The 20,916-nt window shown below is 38.9% G+C and overlaps 1 pseudogene; it reads right to left on the reverse strand.

Moving 5' to 3' along the window:
• Nucleotides 1–875: 875 nt before the first annotated feature.
• Nucleotides 876–14,502, reverse strand: LOC133309944 (pentatricopeptide repeat-containing protein At1g80270, mitochondrial-like; annotated as a pseudogene).
• Nucleotides 14,503–20,916: the final 6,414 nt, after the last annotated feature.

A 20,916-nucleotide genomic window follows, 5' to 3' on the forward strand; every position in this document is an offset into this window, starting at 1 on the left:
TATGTTAGCCTGCTCATATATATGGCAATTGAGGGATGAATATGTGCATGGACAAAATACTAATACTGATTCTTATAAGGGGCGGACTGTTTTGCACCTTGCATCCCAAGTTAATAAGGCCTATAATCGCGGGATGAAGAATTTCATCAACAGAGGAAGAACTAATGCAGTGATTACTTGGGTCCCCCTTGAGGTAGATTGGATCAAAGTTAACACTAATGGTGCGTCTGCAGGCAACCCTGGTCTAGCTACATGCGGTGGTATTCTTCGTGATCATGCACGCCACTGGTTAGGGGATTTCACATATAATATAGGTTGTTGCTCAGCTTTGATTGCAGAATTTTGAGGAATTTTAAAAGGATTAGAGAAGGCCTGGGCTAGTGGCCGGAGGAAAGTGATTATAGTAATGCAATTGCGGTGCTCACCAAGTCTGGTGATGCTGCTCATGAGTCATATTTAGTGACTCGGATACGAGCTTGGTTAACAAGGAACTGGTCAGTTCGATTTCAACATGTCTATAGAGAAGGAAATCAATGTGTTGACTAATTGGCTAATTTTCCATGGGACCATCTTGGAGGATTTTATGAGTCTTCTTCAATTCCCTCCCCCTGATCTTTTTAATTTAGTGTTGGTTGATATGGCCTGTGTGGGACATTTACGTAGTTTTGTTTCTTGATTATTTGTTTGGTTTTCTTTTCTTTGGTTGGGATGTTTCACCCTTGACCACACCCAAAAAAAAAAAAAAACATTAATAAGGAATGAAATGCAAACACAGCTCAAGTTTTTCTTTTTTCCTTAATTCTCTTTCCCCTGCTAAAACATTTGAAAAATTATGAAGTTTAAAGATATTATACATACAAAGCGTTAATTTCATTACACTCAAAATTATAAATAGGAAAAAAAGGTGTTGGGAACCATAACATGCTAATTTTCATCAATCAAGCAAATCTGAAACAGCTTTCTTCCTAAATGCATCAACTTGAACCAACTGGATGGCCACAGTTTTGTTGGGAAATATGTTATCAGCTTTCATCCTCTCCCTCATCCCATATGCAGGAAGCTTGGCATTTATATAGGCTTGAATCAGAACTTGGAACAGACTAATTCCAGAAACAAAACCAGCTTCTCTCATTTTTTGGAAAATCTTTTCAGAATTATGGATGTCACCCCTCTTTGCATATTTCTCCAAAATAGCCATAAAAGTAGTAAACATTGGCTTCATCGGATTCTTCTGGATTGCCTTATGCAAAATAGAGTCTGCCTTCTCCACTTCCCCTGCTTGGACATAAAGTTTCACAAGTGAATCCCAGGCAAATGGGCTTATTTTGCACCCACTGTCTTCCATTTGCTTAATAAAATCCTTACCCTTCGCTAGCATATTATGATTTGCATAAACTTTCAGGAGTACCGAGTAGTTGCTGGAAGTAAGTTTCCATTTCTTTAACATCATCTCAAAAACTGTTTCTGCTTCTTCAATTTTCTTTAATTTTCCCCAAGCTTCAATTGCAGCCAGGCTTTCCTCAATCTGAGGCTTTGACTCACAGACCTTCCAAATTCGCTCCACTTTGTCAGCCTTACCTAGGTCTGCATAAAGGCGGAGCAATCTAAAGCATGCCCTTCGATTCACTTTCAAATTTTCACCTTCTATCTCCTTCAATATAGCTTCAGCTTTTTCTTTAAACTCGGCTGAGGAGTAATGCTTAGCCAAGGATGCCTGTGTTGCCAAGTATGGTTCAATGCCTTCAGCCTTCATTGTCTCAACAATTTGTTCCATTCCAGTAATATCCTTGGAGTGGCCCTTCACGTTAATTAAGATTCGATAAGTAAAAAGAGAAGGTTTGACATTCTCCTTTTTCATCAACAGTAACACATCAGCAATTTTCTTCTTGTCAAACCTCTTATAAATAAGAAGCAACTGGTTACAAGCAAATGCCGTAACAGGAAGATCTAAGTCCTTCATTTTATTGAATGTTTCCTCTGTTTTCTTCAAATTTTTCTGACTAACACAGTTAGCCAGTAAAGTTTGGTATACAAAAACCCCTCTAAAAGATTCTGGAACACTCTCCATGTATTTCTCTGCCTTCGGAAGGCCATGCAATTTGGCAATCAAATCAAGTTGGGTAGCGTAATCTTTCTCAATAAATTCAAGCTTCTTGTTTGAGTCTAGCCAGTGTAAGAGCTACGGTACCAACGAAAAATAATACGAATAAATTACACTAACAAACATATTGGAAAACTAGAAACTCAAACACCGAAAATATACATTAACAATGCCAATCAGTTAAACAAATATATAGTTGTTACATATACATAGAATACATTTATAGAACAATAACATCCATAAAAGACAATATGCCTGCATTGCATTATCAACTGAACAAAAATTACATGCTATTGAAAGCATTTGCAACATATCAATATGCCAAAAAAATAACCATCCCCCATTCCCTGCAACCCTAACCATAGTTGTCTTTTCTGAATTATGGTGTGGAGTGACAAACCCAAAAAATACTATCCAGGGAAAGCAAATAGCGACATGGTTGCTATCCAAAGATTATGGATACAACACAAAATAATTTATACTATATACATAAACCCCAACTAGTAAGGGTAGGAGTGAGAGCAATTCTTGTAAGTAGCCTTACCTTTGCACAATTTGAAATAGGCTATTTGTCGGATTCAAATCCATGACCTTTCAATCACAAATAAACAAATAGGAATGAAGTTAAAAAAAAGGAAGATGATGGAATTAACCTAAAATATCATAATGAGAATGGACTCATGAGATCAAAATTAGTGGGCAGTGAAGCACACAACACGGCAAAAAAGAAACAAAGAAAAGAATAGAAACAAAGACATGCGTGAATCAGACCTGCGACAGAGGAGGAAGCATAGAATGTGTTTTATTGGAACTGAACGAACAGAGGATTGTGTGAATAAGTAGAGGCCGAATGGTGATCAGTGGGCTGCCAGAAAATGCCCCAAAAAAAAGCCAGCGAGAAGATGGTCGAAGAACTGGACTTGGCCAAAAAATCACTGGGTTGCTGGAAAATCACCAGAAAACAAGTGGGATGCTGGAAGTATGATAGTGCCGTGATTGACTAGCATTACCTTAAATACCATCGAAATGATGAAATTCAACAAATGGGTACCAGTGAGTATCGCATTATTAGGACGTAATCCATGAAAATGTACCGAAATCTCATTATCATGAGAAATCAAGTAGTCATTACCCAAGAAATTATAAGAATTAAAAAAGAAAAAAAGGAGCACTAGGTGGATAAAGAAGACCAACAGCATGATTCTTCTTAAAGAGAAGGAATAATGTTTAGTAATGGTAGAAAGGCACAGAATCAAGTAGATGACGGGACAAACAAACCCAAAATCCAATCATAAGCTGGTTCAGAATTAATCCTGGAAACTAATATCAAAATATAAGTAAATAAATGTTTATCGTCGCCCTCAAAATCAAACCACTGGCGGGAATAGCAAAAAAATCTCAAGTGGGCAATGTGATAAAATTTACTAATATCAGAGAAAATAATTTGAAAGAAATGAAACAGTATGACAGATATTGATCTTAAATTTTGAATTTACAAACACCAATGCCAGAAAATAAGAGAAACAACAGAGCAGTTCGAGGAGCCCTGAGGACCCTCCCAAAATTATCCCAATACACTAGATAACTTTTTTCCTTACAAAACTCTCCTATTTAACTACCAGGACCCCATGTTTTTCTTCACCATTTCTGTTAGCCATGTTGGCAGCATGCCAGCATCCTAATTTGCTCCACCTGCTAGAATATTCTCTCCTAACAGAATTGCTGACTCAGCAGAGGGAAAAGTTTTCTTATGGCGCTTTCTATAATAAACCTTCAAAGGTCTATCAATACTCGCCCCTAAAAGTTTCACCTTCTCCTCAAGGTGAAGTTTGGAAACTGATTGATAATGGCTCCAATCCACCAACTCCTCCAATTCCACCATTAATTCCCAGTCCTCATTTAACATTGGAGGCAGGGGCTAGATATTAGCTGAAATTGAAGGAGAAACAGCTCTTTTTAGAAGTGAAAAATGGAATATGGGATGAACTTTACTTGTAAGGGGTAGATCCAATCAGTAAGCAGCTTCAACAATTCTTTCCAACACCTTGAATGGACCATAGAACCTAGGACTCAACTTCTCATTAAGTCGCTTAGCCAAAGACTGCAAATGATAAGTTTGCAACTTCAGATATACCATATCATTGACAGCAAAAGTAACATCCCTCCTATGGTGATCAGCTTGAATTTTCATGCGGTTCTGGGCTGTAATCAGATTCTGGTGCAGGTCATTAAGGCATTATCATGCTCTTGAAGCCAAACTGATACTTCATCAACAGCAGGAGAATTGCACTGTTCTTTGATCAAAGATGGTGGGTCACTCCCATAAAGAGCCTTGAAGGGAGTCATTCCTGTAGAACTCTTCAGTGTTGTATTATACCAGAACTTGGCGCGGTGTAGCCTATAATAGCCCATCTTAATTAATTAGTAAATCAAGTGTAATTAATTAATTAAACATGTTTTAGTGAGTAAAGTTAAGTATAAGGCTTAATGAAATGAATCTGAGTCACTTTGGAGTTAAAAAGTATACTCAGTGAAAATTAAGGGGTATAAATGGGTACTGGCGAAAGTGCCCAAAATATAAAAATAAAATTGTAAATATTCCTAGAATAATATTCCGGACTTTTGGGTAAAGTTTGGTAATTATTGGAGTTGAACAGATAGACGAACCAATACCCGCTTAAAGCCACTTAACCAATGTTAAGTGACTAAAAGCCAAAAGAGCCCCATTTCCCACCCCATTTCGTCGAGCAACCAGAGAAGGAGAAAGAAGGAGAAAGAAGAAGAAGGAGAAGGAGAAAGAAGGAAGAGAAAAGGGAGAGAGAGAAAGAGAGAGCAAATCTCAACCAAATTCATCCGTTCAAAAGCCTAAACCACTTAGATTCTTCCCCTCTTTCATAATCCTAGCTTTGTTTTGAGTGAGAGTTATTGGGGAGAGAGATATCAACCCTCCAAAATTCGCCCCTTTTGGTGAGAGTTGGGGTTTTGGGGTGATTCTCTCCATTGAAGCTTGGGGAGCGCTCATTGCATCGTTGTGTAGTCATTGGTGGTAAGTTTCCACTACTTTGCACACTAAATCCCTAGATTTTGCATGAATTAGGGTTTGTGAATAGTGTATTAGGGTTTTCATAAAAATGTGATTAAATTGGCTATGCTCTAGGAAGTTTGAGACTTAGTAGATGTTATGAAAAATGCTAGAAATGAGCTTAGTAGTCAAATGAGTAGGTTTGGAAAATTGCAAGAATATGACACTTGGTTATGAGTTTTCTTGCATTGTTGAACCATTGTTTGGTTGGTCATTGATTGTATCCTTGTGTTGTCTAGGATTGAGGCAATTGGATCAACCTTAATTGACCAACCTTTGGAGCAAGCAATGGAGATGGATTAGTCCTTGAAATAGGTAAGTTCATCCTTGTGTTGTGGTATGAATAGGATAGCTTGGATTGATGATGATGAGTTATCCTTGAATGCAATATGTTAATTGCATTACCCTTGTATAGGTGTATGTTTGTAAAAGTTGATTGTTGAAACTGTTGGTGAAGAACAAAGGTCGACTGAAGCATTGAGGTAAGCCTTCGGACCTTGGGTGTAATTCCCTTGATTGTTCCACCAAGCCCTGAAAGGGTAGTGGTAGTTATAGTGTATATAAATGCAATAAAATAGTGTAATGCTTTGTTATACGTATGTGTATGCATTTGGTGTGGCATAGGATGGTGTTTCCCTATGTTGGTATGTTGCATGACGATGCGTAAATCATACTTGGTAGTTAGCTGGCCAGTAGGACTATTTGCATCTGAGTTTCCTTAGGACAGCTTGAGAGCTCGAGGGATTTCTCCTGGAGATGTATTGCACTTTGCATAGATATGTATTTACTGCATTATTATTGTTATTGCTATTACACTGATATGGAACTGTGGGGTGGAGAGATGCTCCAAGGACCCCTGGTTTACTGGATATATTCGTATATCTCACCCCGTGTTGTGGGGACCCCCTTTCAGGTAAGGATGCTGCAGGAGCCTCTGGTGGCAGGTGGCCATATTTGGATTAGCATATGCATGAGGATCCTATATGTTGATTATAATAGCCCATCTTAACTAATTAGTAAATCAAGTGTAATTAATTAATTAAGCATGTTTTACTGAGTGAAATTAAGTATAAGGCTTAATTAAATGAATCTGAGTCACTTTGAAGTTAAAAAGTGTACTCAGTGAAAATTAAGGGGTATAAATGGGTACTGGTGAAAGTGCCCAAAATATAAAAATAAAAATAGTAATATTCCTAGAATAATATTCCAGACTTTTGGGTAAAGTTTGGTAATTATTGGAGTTGAATAGATAGACGAACCAATACTCGCTTAAGACCACTTAAGTTGAGTTAAGTGACCAAAACACAAAAAAAACATTTCATTTTCCTTCTTCTTCCCGTGGTTCAGCGACAGAGAGAGTGAGGAAGACATAGGTGAGCCAAAAACCTAGCTTTCTCATTTGGTGTCCAAATCAACTCATTCCAAAGCCTAAACCACTCCAGATCTTCCCCTCTTTCATAATCCTATACTTCAATTGGGTGCCTGAACTCTTGAAAAAAATAGACCAGAACATACTCATAAAAATTCTGTCACGGTCAGAAACAATAGACTTGGGAAATTCAATAAATGTACCACCTCTTTAACAAACAACTCAGCAACTTGTTTTGCATCAAAGGGGTGACAAAGAGGAAGAAATGAGCATATTTGGTCAGTCTATCCACAACTATGAATATGACATCAAAACCATGAGCCTTTGTTGACCCCCCAATAAAATCCATAGAAAATTCAGCCCAAATTGGAGTTGGGATTGGCAAAGGTTGCAAGAGGTCTGCTGGAGATAGATTTTGGACCTTATGTTGCTGACATAAGGCACATGCTGCCACATGCCCTTGTATATGTTTTTTCATACCCTCCCAATAGAATAATCCGGCAATTCTTTTGAATGTCCGAAGGTAACCAGAACGCCCATCAAAATGTGTGTTATGGAATTTGTAAAGCGCCAATTCAATCCAAAAACTTAAGTTGTTGGATGAGGCTACATTAATGATTTTATATTTCTCTAACAAAATTCCTTCAGCAGTATAGGGATAAATTTTGAAGACTTTGGAGAACCAATCAGCTCATTATAGAGCAGCCTGCCTCCGTGTAAAGAAAATCCCTTATGCAAAGTGGAATCCACCAAAAGGTCTTGGATAATACCCCTGAGCTGCACATTAGATTTTACCTCAGCTTCAAGTTCAGATAATTGGGGCAGCTCCAGCTATGTCAAAGCTGAGAATTGTATTCTCCTAGATAGTGCATCCGCTACTATATTTTCTTTTCCAGGATGATAATGCACTTCAAAATCAAACCCCAATAATTTTGAGGTCCATTTTTGTTGCTCCTCTCCCAATATCTACTGCTCCGGTAAGTATCCAAGGCTCTTTTGGTCTGTCTTGACTATGAAATGCCTCCCCATCAAGTAATGATACCATTTTTGGACAGCAAATACTATTGCCATTAATTCTTTCTCATATACTGACTTGCTTTGGGCCTTTGAAGAAAATTCTTGACTTATATATGCAATAGGTCTATTCCCCTGCATTAAGATAACACCCACTCCCTTTCCAGAAGCATCAGTGACAACAGTAAAAACCTTAGAAAAGTCAGGAAGTGTTAATACTGGTATAGAACAAATTGCTTCTTTCAAGATTAGAAAGGCAGCTTGTTTTCTGGAGTCCAAATAAATCTGTTGTTTTTCAGTAATTCAGTGAGTGGTTGAGCAAGTTTACCATACCTTTTAACAAATTTTCTATAGTAGCCGGCGAGCCCCAAAAACCCACGGAACCATTTAACATCCTTAGGTATGGGCCAATCTGTCATAGCTTGGATCTTCTTAGGGTCTGTCTCAACCCCCTTTTCAAAAATTATATGTCCTAAGAATTCAACTTGGTTTCTTCCAAAACAGCACTTCTTGTTTGCGTTTAAGTGATGGCGCCTCAGCTTCAAATACTTTGCGCAGATATTCAATATGGGAACAATGATCCTTGCCAAAGACAAGGATATCATCAAAAAATACTAGGGTAAAACTTCATCCATTAAAGCTTGAAAAGTGGATGGGGCATTCATTACCCCCAAAAGGCATAGCCACATTTTTGTAGTGACTTTCATGTGTTTTAAACGCTGTTTTATCTACATCCCCTTCCTTCATTCAAATCTGATTAAATCCATATTTCAAGTCTGATTTTGAAAAAATGCTAGAGCCACCTAATTCATCCAATAGCTCATCTATAATTGGTATGGAGAATTTAACTGGCACGGTTAATTTATTGCTAGAATATTCTCTCCTAACAGAATTGCTGACTCAGCAGAGGGAAAAGTTTTCCTGTGGCACTTTCTATAATAATCCTTCAAAGGTCTATCACAATGTAACAATATCCTTGTTTGAATGAATACCTAGTCAGCGTCATGGGGTATTTTCATCATTAACCTCAAAGAACTTTGCCCATCTAGTAAAATTATACAAGACAAATAAGAAGCAGCAGCAACCAGTTTCCAAAGGCTATAACCAACTATTGAAAAAGATTTTCAGTATATCGATATATATTGAATAATTACACGAGGAATGAGGAGTATTTATACAAGAAAAAATAGCGAAACATGACTCAGCTATGACTCACCAAACCTAATCACAATCATAAGAATGACTCAGCTATGACTCATTAAACCTAATCACAATTAAATCTAATTAATTACAATTAATCCTAATTAATAGGAAATAAAAACGAAAAAATATTTGAATTCGAATTCTGATTTTCTACACTCCCCCTCAAGTTGGGAGGTAAATGTTGATCATTCCCAACTTGCCAATCAAGTCTTCAAAGGCTGGGCGGTGTAGGCCCTTAGTGAGAATATCTGCAATCTGCTCTTTGGTAGGAATATACACCATACATACACTTCCATCATCTATTTTTTCTTTGATAAAGTGGCGATCAACCTCCACATGTTTTGTTCTGTCATGGTGAACTGGATTTTGAGCAATACTGACAGCAGCCTTATTATCACAATGCACTCTGACAGGTAGGGAAAAAGAGATCTTCAATTCCTCAAGGAGTCTTCTTAACCAAATTCCTTCACAAATACCATGGGCTAGAGCCCGAAATTCTGCTTCAGCACTGCTCCGGGCAACAACTGTTTGTTTCTTACTTCTCCAGGTCACAAGATTTCCCCAAATATAGGTGCAATATCCTGAAGTGGATCTTCGGTCCAATGCAGAGCCAGCCCAATCTGCATCTGTATATATTTCAATCATCCTCTTGTGTCCCCTTTTAAAGAACAATCCTCGACCAGGGGTGTTTTTGAGGTACTTCAGAATTCTATAAACTGCACTCAGGTGTTTTTCCTTAGGAGAATGCATGAATTGACTAACCATGCTAACTGCAAATGCAATATCAGGCCGAGTGTGAGATAAGTAGATCAACTTTCCCACCAATCTCTGATACTGCTCTTTGTCAACTTCTTTCCCATCTTCGATTCCCAATTTAATATTGGGTTCAACTGGAGTCTCTGCTGGCTTGCACCCAAGCATTCTTGTTTCTTGTAACAGGTCTGGAATGTATTTCTTCTGAGTTAAAGAAATTCCTGCCTTACTTCGAGCAACTTCCATGCCTAGGAAATATTTGAGAGATCCAAGATCCTTCAGTTCAAACTGATTAGCTAAACATTTCTTCAAAGAGCTTATCTCCTCACAATCATTACCTGTGACAATTATGTCATCAACATAAACAATGAGAATAGCAATTTTACCACCATTAGAGTGTTTTAAAAATAAAGTGTGATCAGTCTGAGCTTGGAGGAATCTTCTTCCCTTAACAGCTTGAGTAAACTTCTCAAACCACTCTCTAGGAGATTGTTTAAGACCATAGAGAGACTTTTTCAACTTGCATACTGAATCGTCTCCTTTTTCAAAACCAGGTGGTGGATCCATATAAACTTCTTCATGTAGATCACCATTCAAGAAAGCATTCTTTACATCTAATTGTTGCAAGGGCCAACCAAGATTTGCAGCAAGTGATAAAAGAACTCGGATAGTGTTAAGCTTGGCAACAGGGGCAAATGTCTCTTGATAGTCTATCCCATGAGTTTGAGTGAATCCCTTAGCAACCAGTCTGGCTTTATACTTGTTGATGTTGTTATCTGCATTAAACTTTATTGTGAACACCCACTTGCAACCTACTGTTTTCTTTCCTCTGGGTAATGCTACAGACTCCCAAGTTCCATTTTTGTTGAGTGCATCCATTTCTTCAAAGACCGCATTCCTCCATTTTGGATCATCAAGTGCTTCTTGGATATTTTTTGGTATTTTTGTACTGTCTAACATAGTGTTGAAAGCACGAAAACCTGGGGACAACTTTTCATATGTGATATGATGAGAAATAGGATGAGCAGTACAAGATCTAGTACCTATTCGGAGAGCAATAGGCACATCTAAGTTGGCTGTATCAGTGTTGCTGGAACTAAGACTCGAGTCAGAATCCTGGCAGTCTAGAGGCTCCTGAGGTGATTCTCGCCTGCTGTAAAACTTTCCCCATTTCCCGGGAGGATCTCCATTATCTGACACATTAACTCCCCCTGTCTTTTGCATAATGACTCCCCCTGTCTCCAACGGCAAAGGCAAAACAACAGAATCATTTGGTTTCCAAGACTTATCTTCATCAACCCCAATAGACTCCCCCTGAAGAGAAGTCGAAGGAAAAAAAGATTGTCTCTCATCAAATGTGACATCCATAGAAACAAAGACCTTACGAAGTGAAGATGAGTAACACTTGTAGCCCTTCCGGTTAGGAGGATATCCTATGAAGACACATTTAATGGACTTAGGATCGAGCTTGGACCAAGAATGAGCCCGGAAAGAAGGAAAGGTGTGGGTAAAACAAGATAAAGGAGATTGAAAATTTAGGACACGAGAAGGCATCCGATTGATGAGGTATGCTGCAGTCAAGACAACTTCCCCCCACAAATATTTAGGGACATGCATGGTAAACATAAGAGCTCGAGCAACTTCAAGGAGATGTCTATTTTTTCTTTCAGCCACCCCATTTTGTTGAGGGGTGTTAGGACATGAACTTTGATGAAGAATACCATGCTGGCTGAGATAGTTTCCAAGAACAGAATTAAAATATTCAGTACCATTGTCAGTTCGAAGAATTTGGATAGAGGTCTGGAACTGAGTTTGAACCATAGCATGAAAGTTTTTAAAATGGATGCAGCGTCAGACTTATCCTTTAGAAGGTATACCCAACATACCCTAGAGTGATCATCTATGAAAGTTATAAACAAACGAGCACCAGAGATATTTTTTTCACGGGCTGGACCCCATATATCACTATGAATCAAGGTAAATGGAGAAGAATCATGATGGACTCTAGGAGGATAAGAAACACGAGAATGTTTTGCAAGCTGACAAATATCACAAGAAAAAGAACTGAGATTTTTATTGATAAATAAGCTTGGGAACAACTTCTGAAGATAAATGAAATTTGGGTGTCCTAATCGACGATGCCACAACAAAACATCATTACAATCATCAGACAAACATACCGAGTGGTTCACAAATTTTTTTTCTTCACAATAATCTTTTTCTAAATAATAAAGTCCTTCTTCCTCTCTAGCACTGCCAATCATCAGCCCCGAGTCCTGTTCCTAGAAAACACAAGCATTGACAGAAAACTTGGCAACACAATGTAACTCAGAAGTAAGTTTGCTGATAGAGATAAGGTTACAAGTAAGAGAGGGAACATGAAGGACTGAGTTCAAAGTAATGTGTTCAGAAAGTTTAATGGATCATTTTCCAGCAATAGTAGAGAAGCTGCCATCTGCTGTTCTTATTCGTGATTGTTGATAGTAAGGGGTATAAGAACAAAATAAGGTTGCATTACCTGTCATATGATCTGAAGCCCCTGAATCAAGAATCCATCGACTACTATTATCAACATGGAACGCTATACCTTGTTGAGCAACATTGCTGGATGGAAATTTACTTTCAATCGACATGGCTGCGTGTGGTAACGCGTAGGGCGGACGCTCCGTCCTTTCTCTAGCGCGTTGGGGCGCGTGGCTCAACAGAATCTGATGGTCCTTCTTGAAACTTGTAGATCGGCTCCTTCTGTTTCAAATGGTGCGGATCTTGGCCGGAAATGTCGCCGGAAAAATTTTCCGACGGCTACTGACGGTGGCTGACGGCGGTGGAAAGCTGGGATTTTGCCTTCTGCAGTGATTGGTAGCCTTACTTTGCCCTTGGGACTTTGTAGGAAGGGAAAATAACCTTAATAATGGTTGGAGGTTGAGTTTTCCGACGTTGTGCCGCCGGTTTGACGGTGGTTGTGGTGGCTGAGTTTTCTCAGAACCAACCTGCTCTGATACCATATTGAAAAAGGTTTTCAGTATATCGATATATATTGAATAATTACATGAGGAATGAGGAGTATTTATACAAGAAAAAATAGCTAAGCATGACTCAGCTATGACTCACCAAACCTAATCACAATCATAAGAATGACTCAGCTATGACCACTAAACCTAATCACAATTAATTCTAATTAATTACAATTAATCCTAATTAATAAGAAATAAAAACGAAAAAATATTTGAATTTGAATTCTGATTTTCTACACCAACATACAAGAAAATCATTACAATTTATCTATATTCTCTACAGGAGGAAGTGGAAGGTTAACCAAGCATAGCATGACAGCGAACATCAGCATTAACTTTCACCGACTGTGAGTTTCAGATAAACAATATTACCAAGTATAATAACAAACAAACAAACAAACATCAATATCCAGAAATATGAAGCAATGACAACCTAAAGTTCATTAGCATAATACTTTAACAGTTAAATTATATAAACTGGAATCAAATATAAGTTTGATTCATTTACCTGCAAAGCCCTTGCATACATTCTACACTTCCGAAGATTAAGCAATGTCAGTGAGATATCTTGCTCGCTTAGTTCTTTCCCTTATTTAGCCCACTTATCCAGTGCAGAATGAACCAACAAACCTGGGTCCGTAATTGCCTTGAATAGTTCTGATTGAATCTTTCTACCCTGCAATTTTTTCTCGGTTGAATCAATCTCAGCATCTGATAACTCCAGCTCACCATGCGGTTTCTCACCATCCTCATTGTCATCAGACAGGTCTGTTACAATCTCATCGTTATTTCCCCGTGTGTCCAGTTCAGACAATCCATCTTCCAAATCATCATCCTCTTTCATGCTACTTGCATCAGCTTGTGACGATAGTTCACGCCTGCTCGAACTAAATTTCAGGGAAGCATGAACTGTACCGTAAAATGCGCTCATCGATAACCTACTATGTGATATATGACTCAACTCATAGATACCAGCCTCACCTTCCACACAAGCGGTTGGCTTTAATTTGACACAAGATACACGGGAAGCTCCTACAATAAATCCTTGGCTCCTACAAACAAAGCAAAATAAACAGTCTTCAAAAACTCTTTACAGATCCTAAACACTGAACAAATAAAAAGTCTGAAACAAGAACAAAACCAACATTCTCTATATAATAGAGTAACTCAACAGTTACTGCGTATATAACAGTAGGATAGTGCAGCAATAGAGTGCTGCAGCTCTCAGAGTAATAGATGTCACTCCTATTCCGTTGAGAATTAGTTAGTTTGGTGAGATTCTGTTTGCTAAGCTGTCATGTCAGTTCAAGCACTGTTGTAAACAGTTGTAACAGCTTCAGAACAGTTAGGCTTGCTTTGTAGGTTGACTTGTATCTCTACAAATACAGCCTCTCATATACAGAGAACTTATGATCAATAGAATCACAAAAACTCTGACTCCATTCTCTCTCTCTCTTTTCAATTTACCTCTCTGAATCTTTTACCATAGATTATTAGCCTCATTGCACATACTGCACTAATTCATAAAATTGGGCACATTGTACCCTGATTTAACATTAACCATTGATCCCAATTCCTAAAAACGCTGCAGCGGGATGTCATACCCAAGATAAAAAGATACAATGCAAGTAATTTATACTGCACACACATATAAATGCTCAAAAAAAAAAAAAAATTACTCCAGAAGGTTCTGAAGATGATGTGAAATCATAAAAGTAACCATAATAAAATGGCGAACTGATAGAAGAAGAAAGGAATATAGAATGGAAGAAGCAGTAGGAGTGTTAAAGGTTAAGAAAGAGGAATTATTTTTCTTTAAGGAGAGTATTAATCTCAACCACAAGTTTTCTTCAAAACCTATATATATTAACGAAAGAGAGTTAGTTACCTGAGACGAAGCGAAGCTCTGCGAAGAGCCCACATGGTAAAAGCAGAGAAGGGGAAATGAATTATGGAAATGGAAATGGCGCTGCACTCTTAAACTCTCATGGAAATGGAAATGGAAATGGAAATGGACATAGAGCGTAAATAGACTAGGTAGGCTTTATTTTAAGGGTTTTATTAGTATTATGTTACATAACCTAATGAAACTTTCCTGCACACACAATTAAGAGGTGGGGTTCACATGTTTTTTTTTTTCTCTTTCATCATTTCACTTTCTCTCCCTTTTTTATTGCGAGAGTAGGAAACTTTTCTTATATCCTACAACATTATACTCATAAAACCCTTATTTTAAATAAGTTATGTCTCAAATATTGGTTCTAGACTGATATGATAGCCTTGCATACATTCTAAATTATAACTATCGAGGAACTTATATTTAAAAAATAAAAATTTTGATAGTCTGTTTAAATTTATTAAATATTTAAAAAAATAATTAAAATAATATTATTTTATTATTTAAAATTAATAAAATCATTATTTTATTTAAAATAAATAATACGATATAGGCTGACTTGTAGGTTTATAAGGCTAACATGTACAAAAAAGCTTTTGACTTTTTTCTAAATAGATTTTTTTAAAATACTAAAACTAGTCTATTTTACTTTTTGTAATAGGTCAAATCTGACTTAATATAGACTAAGTCATAGGCTCCCTTAAACCAGCCTAACTCATTTATACTTTTACTGAATTTTTCATTCAATTGAAATCAAGTAAAACACTTGTTTGCCTCTTAAATATGTGTTCATATTTTTACTAATAAAAAGTTTGTTAACGAAGTAAAAGACAACTTCCCTTGTCCTCTTCCTTGGCCATTGCCTTTCCTAAGTGGTGTTTGGTTGCGTTCTTTTTCAAACTTTCTTATGCATCCGAAGGAAGCATTTCGGAAAGCACTCGTTTGGTTCCATAGATTTAGTCTAAATCCCCACCAATCCTAATTGCATTGCATTTTGAATATGTAAGTGGAATGATGATGTTTGGCACTGTTCAGAAAGATTTCTTGGAGGTGGTTTTTTGTGAAAACCGGCAAAGGCACTGTGTAGGCAATATCTCAAACGACCATTATACCCTCCAAAGACACAATTTTTTTCTTGTTTTGAAGGTAAAGGATAGGATGTTTGTTTCAAAAAAAAATTAAAACAGGGGTATTTTCGTAATAGCATCGTTTTTTCCATCTATATTTTACCTACAGCAAAACATAGACTTCATAAATGTTACCTAATTTCCCCGGTAATATTTTTTGTAACCAAACAACTTTGTTTACATTTTCCTACCAAACTCACTTTTCAACTATTTCCCCACTATTCTTATTTCCCTATTATTCATAAAAAATTTCCCTCAACCAAACGCCTCCAGAGACGTTTGGTTCAGGAGAAATTTTTTGAATACTAGGGAAATGTAATTGACGGAGAAATAATTAAAAAGTGAGATATGTAACACCCCGTATATATCCGGTAATGTTATCATACTATCGTATTAAGCAGCGCTTAATTAAAAATGCGGAATATCTTTTTCTTTTCAATTATGATGTCATTATCATTACCAACTTGCTTATTAATCAATTAATAAAACATCGCCTGTATGCAATTGCAATAAAACAGCTAACTGAAAATACCTCATAACATAGATAATATAAGTGTGGCTCTAGTCACGGAACTACAACAACGTAGACCGGACCATCTAACAGTTTATACGACTCCAATCTAAAAGTACTAACATAAAGTGTCATGGACAATCCCCATGCTCACTCAAATAAGGCAACACGCCCAACATCAGTCTCAACAACCACATAATCATAAATAGCGGAAAACATAAACAACATCCATATCCAGTCATGGCAGCAATACAGCATAATATCATCAACTAAGCTCTGGCCTCTTGCCGCCAGAGGCATCAGTCACCAAACTACCGGAACCTTAAATAAGCATTCCCCAAACGTGGGGTGAGATCTCTAAACAAGAAATCTCAGTAAGACAAGGGGTCCTCAAGGATCTTCCACCCCAAGCTCACTTACATGTGCAATATAAGTTTAAAAGCAGTTCATCAATATCATTTCTAAAACAGTGCAATGCAGCAGATAATCATGCCATGTGTGTCAATTCTATTCTACTGGTCAGGGAAATGCAGGATTTATATACGTCTAATACCCACAAATAGTGCAAGACGCTACTTGCATCCACTCCGGATCACCGTCTTGTATGACTCTACATACTCAGGCTTACTGTCAAGATGGAACAACACATGCATATTAAAACCATTACACATAAAGCTCAACAGCATTACAAATATCCAAAGCATGTAACACAGCATGTATATAACCATACCCCCATGGGACATGGTGGAACCACAACATGGCTAAACCGAGAACACGAAAGCTTACCTTGTAAGCTACTATCCAAACCAAGAGTCCACACAGCTCAAGGCCCACAAACAGCACAATCACAATCTTCCTATACCATAATTACTCATCAATAATAATAGCTCAGATTACATTAAGTGATTAAGTCTTTCTTACTCATTTTAACTCATTACATGATGTTTCTGCAGGAAGTATTCGAATACTCCACGAGTAGTATTCGAATACTCCAGCTCTCCAGAAAGTATTCGATTACTTTCACTTAAGTATTCGAATACTCACCAGTATCCGAATACTTAACCCCCCAGTATCCGAATACCTCAGTATCCGAATACTAAACTTTACTGTATTCGAATACTTTCCAGTATTCGAATACTTCTTCAAAGGTAACCGAATACTTTTCTTCCCAGAAAAGTATCCCAATACTCCAGCAAGAGTATTCGACTACCTGATGAACAAGTATTTGAATACTACACGAAAGGTATTCGAATACTTCTTCAACAGAATGCAGAAATTCGAGCCAACTTCTGCATAATCCCAAATTTAAGGGTCCAAACGCGATTGGGAGTCCAATGACTCCCTAAACAGATATAACCCAATATATTATGAACCCAGAAACACCTTCCTTTATTCAAATGGTTAAAATTTCCCTTTTAAATTGATTAAACAAGCTTAAACCCTAAAAAAGAACAAAGGATGATCATGAATACCTCCAAGAGGTTTAAACTCAGAAAAGACTCCTCCTTGGAGTTCCCAACACAACCCCACAGCACTGCACACAAGGGTACACGAATTGACACCTCAAGCTAGTGTCTTTCTCCACAAAGCATACAACTTGGAGCACAAGAATGCCACTACCAAGTGACTAACCCCTCAAACTCAGAAAACATCCCTCAACACAGCCAAAACAGTGGCCAAACTCAGAACAATAGCCCCCACTCAACCCCAAAGGTGACTCTCACACACACCCAAGTGTTTGGAAGAAGAGAAATGGAAAAGGAAGCTTCAAAGTTCACCAAATGGAGGACAAGGCAATGGAACAGTAGCAAGGGACTCACCATCCGCCTAAGTCACGTAGGAAAATAAGGGTCTAGGGCTTTGTGCCCAATAATAAGGGTATATATACCCACATACCCACTTAACACACAGTTTAAGCAGAAATAGCTACGCTTATCATTTTAATCCCAAACTCAGGATTCTTAACCTACTCGATTTTACAAGAATTAACATATTTTTCTTATATTTTTCCGAGCACTTTTCAGGTACGCGCTTTTCAAAGCCAGTACCGGTTTCTAGCACCAGTTCTCATTATTTGGACTTGAAACTCGTTTTACAAGTCCTACATATTATTCTAGTAATTATCAGGAACTTATGATAATTTTCCGTGATACTTTTTCGGTACACATTTATACCGACTAGCAGAACCGGTATCTGCACTTTTCTTCCGAAAAGCGATTTTCAGCATTTTTAATCACTTACTATAATTATTAAAGCCTCATAATAATTATTAGGGTCAATTAGGGAATCATTTTCTATTTTCTCATAATTTATTAATTAAATTCCTTAATTAACAGTGTGGGTTCTTACATTCACCCCACCTTTTTAGGATTTTGACCTCAAAATCATAAACATACCTGGTCGAAACTCGGGGTACTGCCGGAGAAGCTCGTCCTCACACTCCCAAGTACACTCCTCAGGAGTTCTTCCGGTCCACTGCACTTTGACCATCGGAATGATTTTGCTCCTCAGCTGCTTTTCGCCACGATCGAGAATCTTTAGTGGTCCGACGGGAGTCTTTAGGTTCTCCCGAACCTCCACATCATCCGGTTGCACCACGTGCGACGGATCTGCTATGTACTTCCGAAGTTGAGACACGTGAAACACGTCGTGGATGTTAGCCAGGTTCGGAGGCAAGGCAAGCCGGTAGGCAACAGGTCCTACTCTACCAAGAATCTGGTATGGCCCAATAAATCGCAGGCTCAGCTTCCTCACTCCGAGTGCCCGTCCAACACCGGTGACAGGTGAAAGTCTCACAAACACATGCTCACCCTCATTGAACTCCAGTGGACGATGCTTGACATCGTAGTAGCTCTTCTGACGATTCTGCGCCTGCTTCAGCTTTTCCCTGATCATCTGGATCTGCAGGGTGGTATCTTGGACAAAGTCCAAGTCAAACAACTCACGATCCCCAACCTCAGACCAGCAGGTAGGTGTATGACACCTCCTACCGTAGAGCGCCTCGTAGGGTGCCATGCCTAGGCTAGCATGAAAACTGTTGTTATACGAAAACTCCACCAATGGAAGGTACCTATCCCATGTCGAGCCCTGCTCCAACGTGCAAGCCCACAACATGTCCTCCAAGGTCTGGATAGTCCGCTCAGTCTGTCCATCAGTCTGAGGGTGATAGGTTGTACTCAGTCTCAACTGCATACCAAAAGCTCCCTGCAGTGCCTCCCAAAACCGAGATGTGAACTTCGCGTCCCTATCACTAATGATACTCTCGGGCACCCCGTGAAGCCTCACGATCTCGCGAACATAAAGCTTGGCCAACTGCTATGTAGTGAAGCTCACCTTCACTGGAAGAAAATGGGCAGACTTCGTCAATCTGTCCACAATGACCCATATCGAGTCACAGCCAACCTGAGTCTTCGGTAAACCCACAACGAAGTCCATGGAAATGCTCTCCCATTTCCACTCTGGAATCTCAAGAGGTTGAAGTTTTCCAGACGGCTTCTGGTGTTCAATCTTCACCTTCTGGCAGATCAAACACTTGGACACATACACAGCTATGTCCTTCTTCATTCCTGGCCACCAGAAATTTCTCTTCAGGTCTTGGTACATCTTCATAGCACCAGGATGAACAGTAAACTGCCCCTTATGGGCCTCCGCCATAACCTCTTCGGTCAAGGGACCTCGAGGAATCACAATACGCTTCTGAAACAACAGAAGTCCATCCTCATTCCAAGACACACCGTCTTGGTTCTTCACGTAGTCGAGACACTCTCTCTGCACTTGCGCCTCTTGGATCTTCTCCATAAGCTCATTCCTGACTCTCACAGTCTCCATCTCGAGAAGTGCACCCCCAAACAAGGTTGTCACCTTCAGATCTCGAAACTTCTCTATGCGATCGAAGTCACCCATCGTCAAACTGGATAGACTCACGGATTTCCGACTCAAAGCATTAGCTACCACATCGGCCTTGCCAGGATGGTACTTCAAATCAAAGTCGTAGTCCTTCAGAAACTCCATCCATCTCCTCTGCCTCATGTTCAGCTCTTTCTGATCAAACAGATACTTCAAGCTCTTGTGATCACTGAACACTGCAAACTGCATGCCAAACAGGTAGTGCCTCCAAATCTTGAAAGCAAACACAATCGCGGCCAACTCCAAATCATAAGTCGGGTAGTTCTCCTCATGAGGCTTCAACTGCCTCGAAGCAAAAGCAACAGCTCTACAAGACTGCATCAACACACAGCCCAGCCCCTTTTCCAGAAGCGTCACAATAAAGCTCAAACTACTCCTCAGGATCAGGAAGGATCAACACAGGTAAAGAAGTCAATCTCTCCTTCAACTCCTGAAAGAACGCCTCACACTCGTGAGTCCACACAAATGGAGTCTCCTTTCGGGTAAGGCGAGTCAAAGGGAGAACCATCATGGAGAAACCCTTGATAAACCTCCGATAGTAACCTGCCAAACCTGAGAAGCTCCTCACCTCTGTAACTGTCTTGGGCCTCTCCCAATCCAGTACGGCCTCAATCTTGTTGGGATCCACTGCAACTCCATCTGCTGAAATCACATGCCCCAGAAACTTGACTGATTTGAGCCAAAACTCACGCTTAGAAGGCTTAGCATAAAGCTTTTTCTCCTTCAGCAGTTGCAGAACTATCCTCAGATGCTCCGCATGCTCCTCCTCAGTCTTGGAGTAAATCAGAATATCATCAATGAAGACAATCACAAACTTATCCAGATACGGCTGGAAAATCCTGTTCATGTAATCCATGAACACTGCCGGCGCATTGGTGAGTCCGAACGGGATCACCAAATACTCAAAGTGACCGTATCTCGAACGAAACGCGGTCTTAG

Source organism: Gastrolobium bilobum, unplaced genomic scaffold (assembly GCF_033153095.1).
Source record: "Gastrolobium bilobum isolate Gb01-03AN ecotype WA unplaced genomic scaffold, APGP_CSIRO_Gbil_v1 utg14995, whole genome shotgun sequence".
NCBI classification, from domain to species: Eukaryota; Viridiplantae; Streptophyta; class Magnoliopsida; order Fabales; family Fabaceae; genus Gastrolobium; species Gastrolobium bilobum.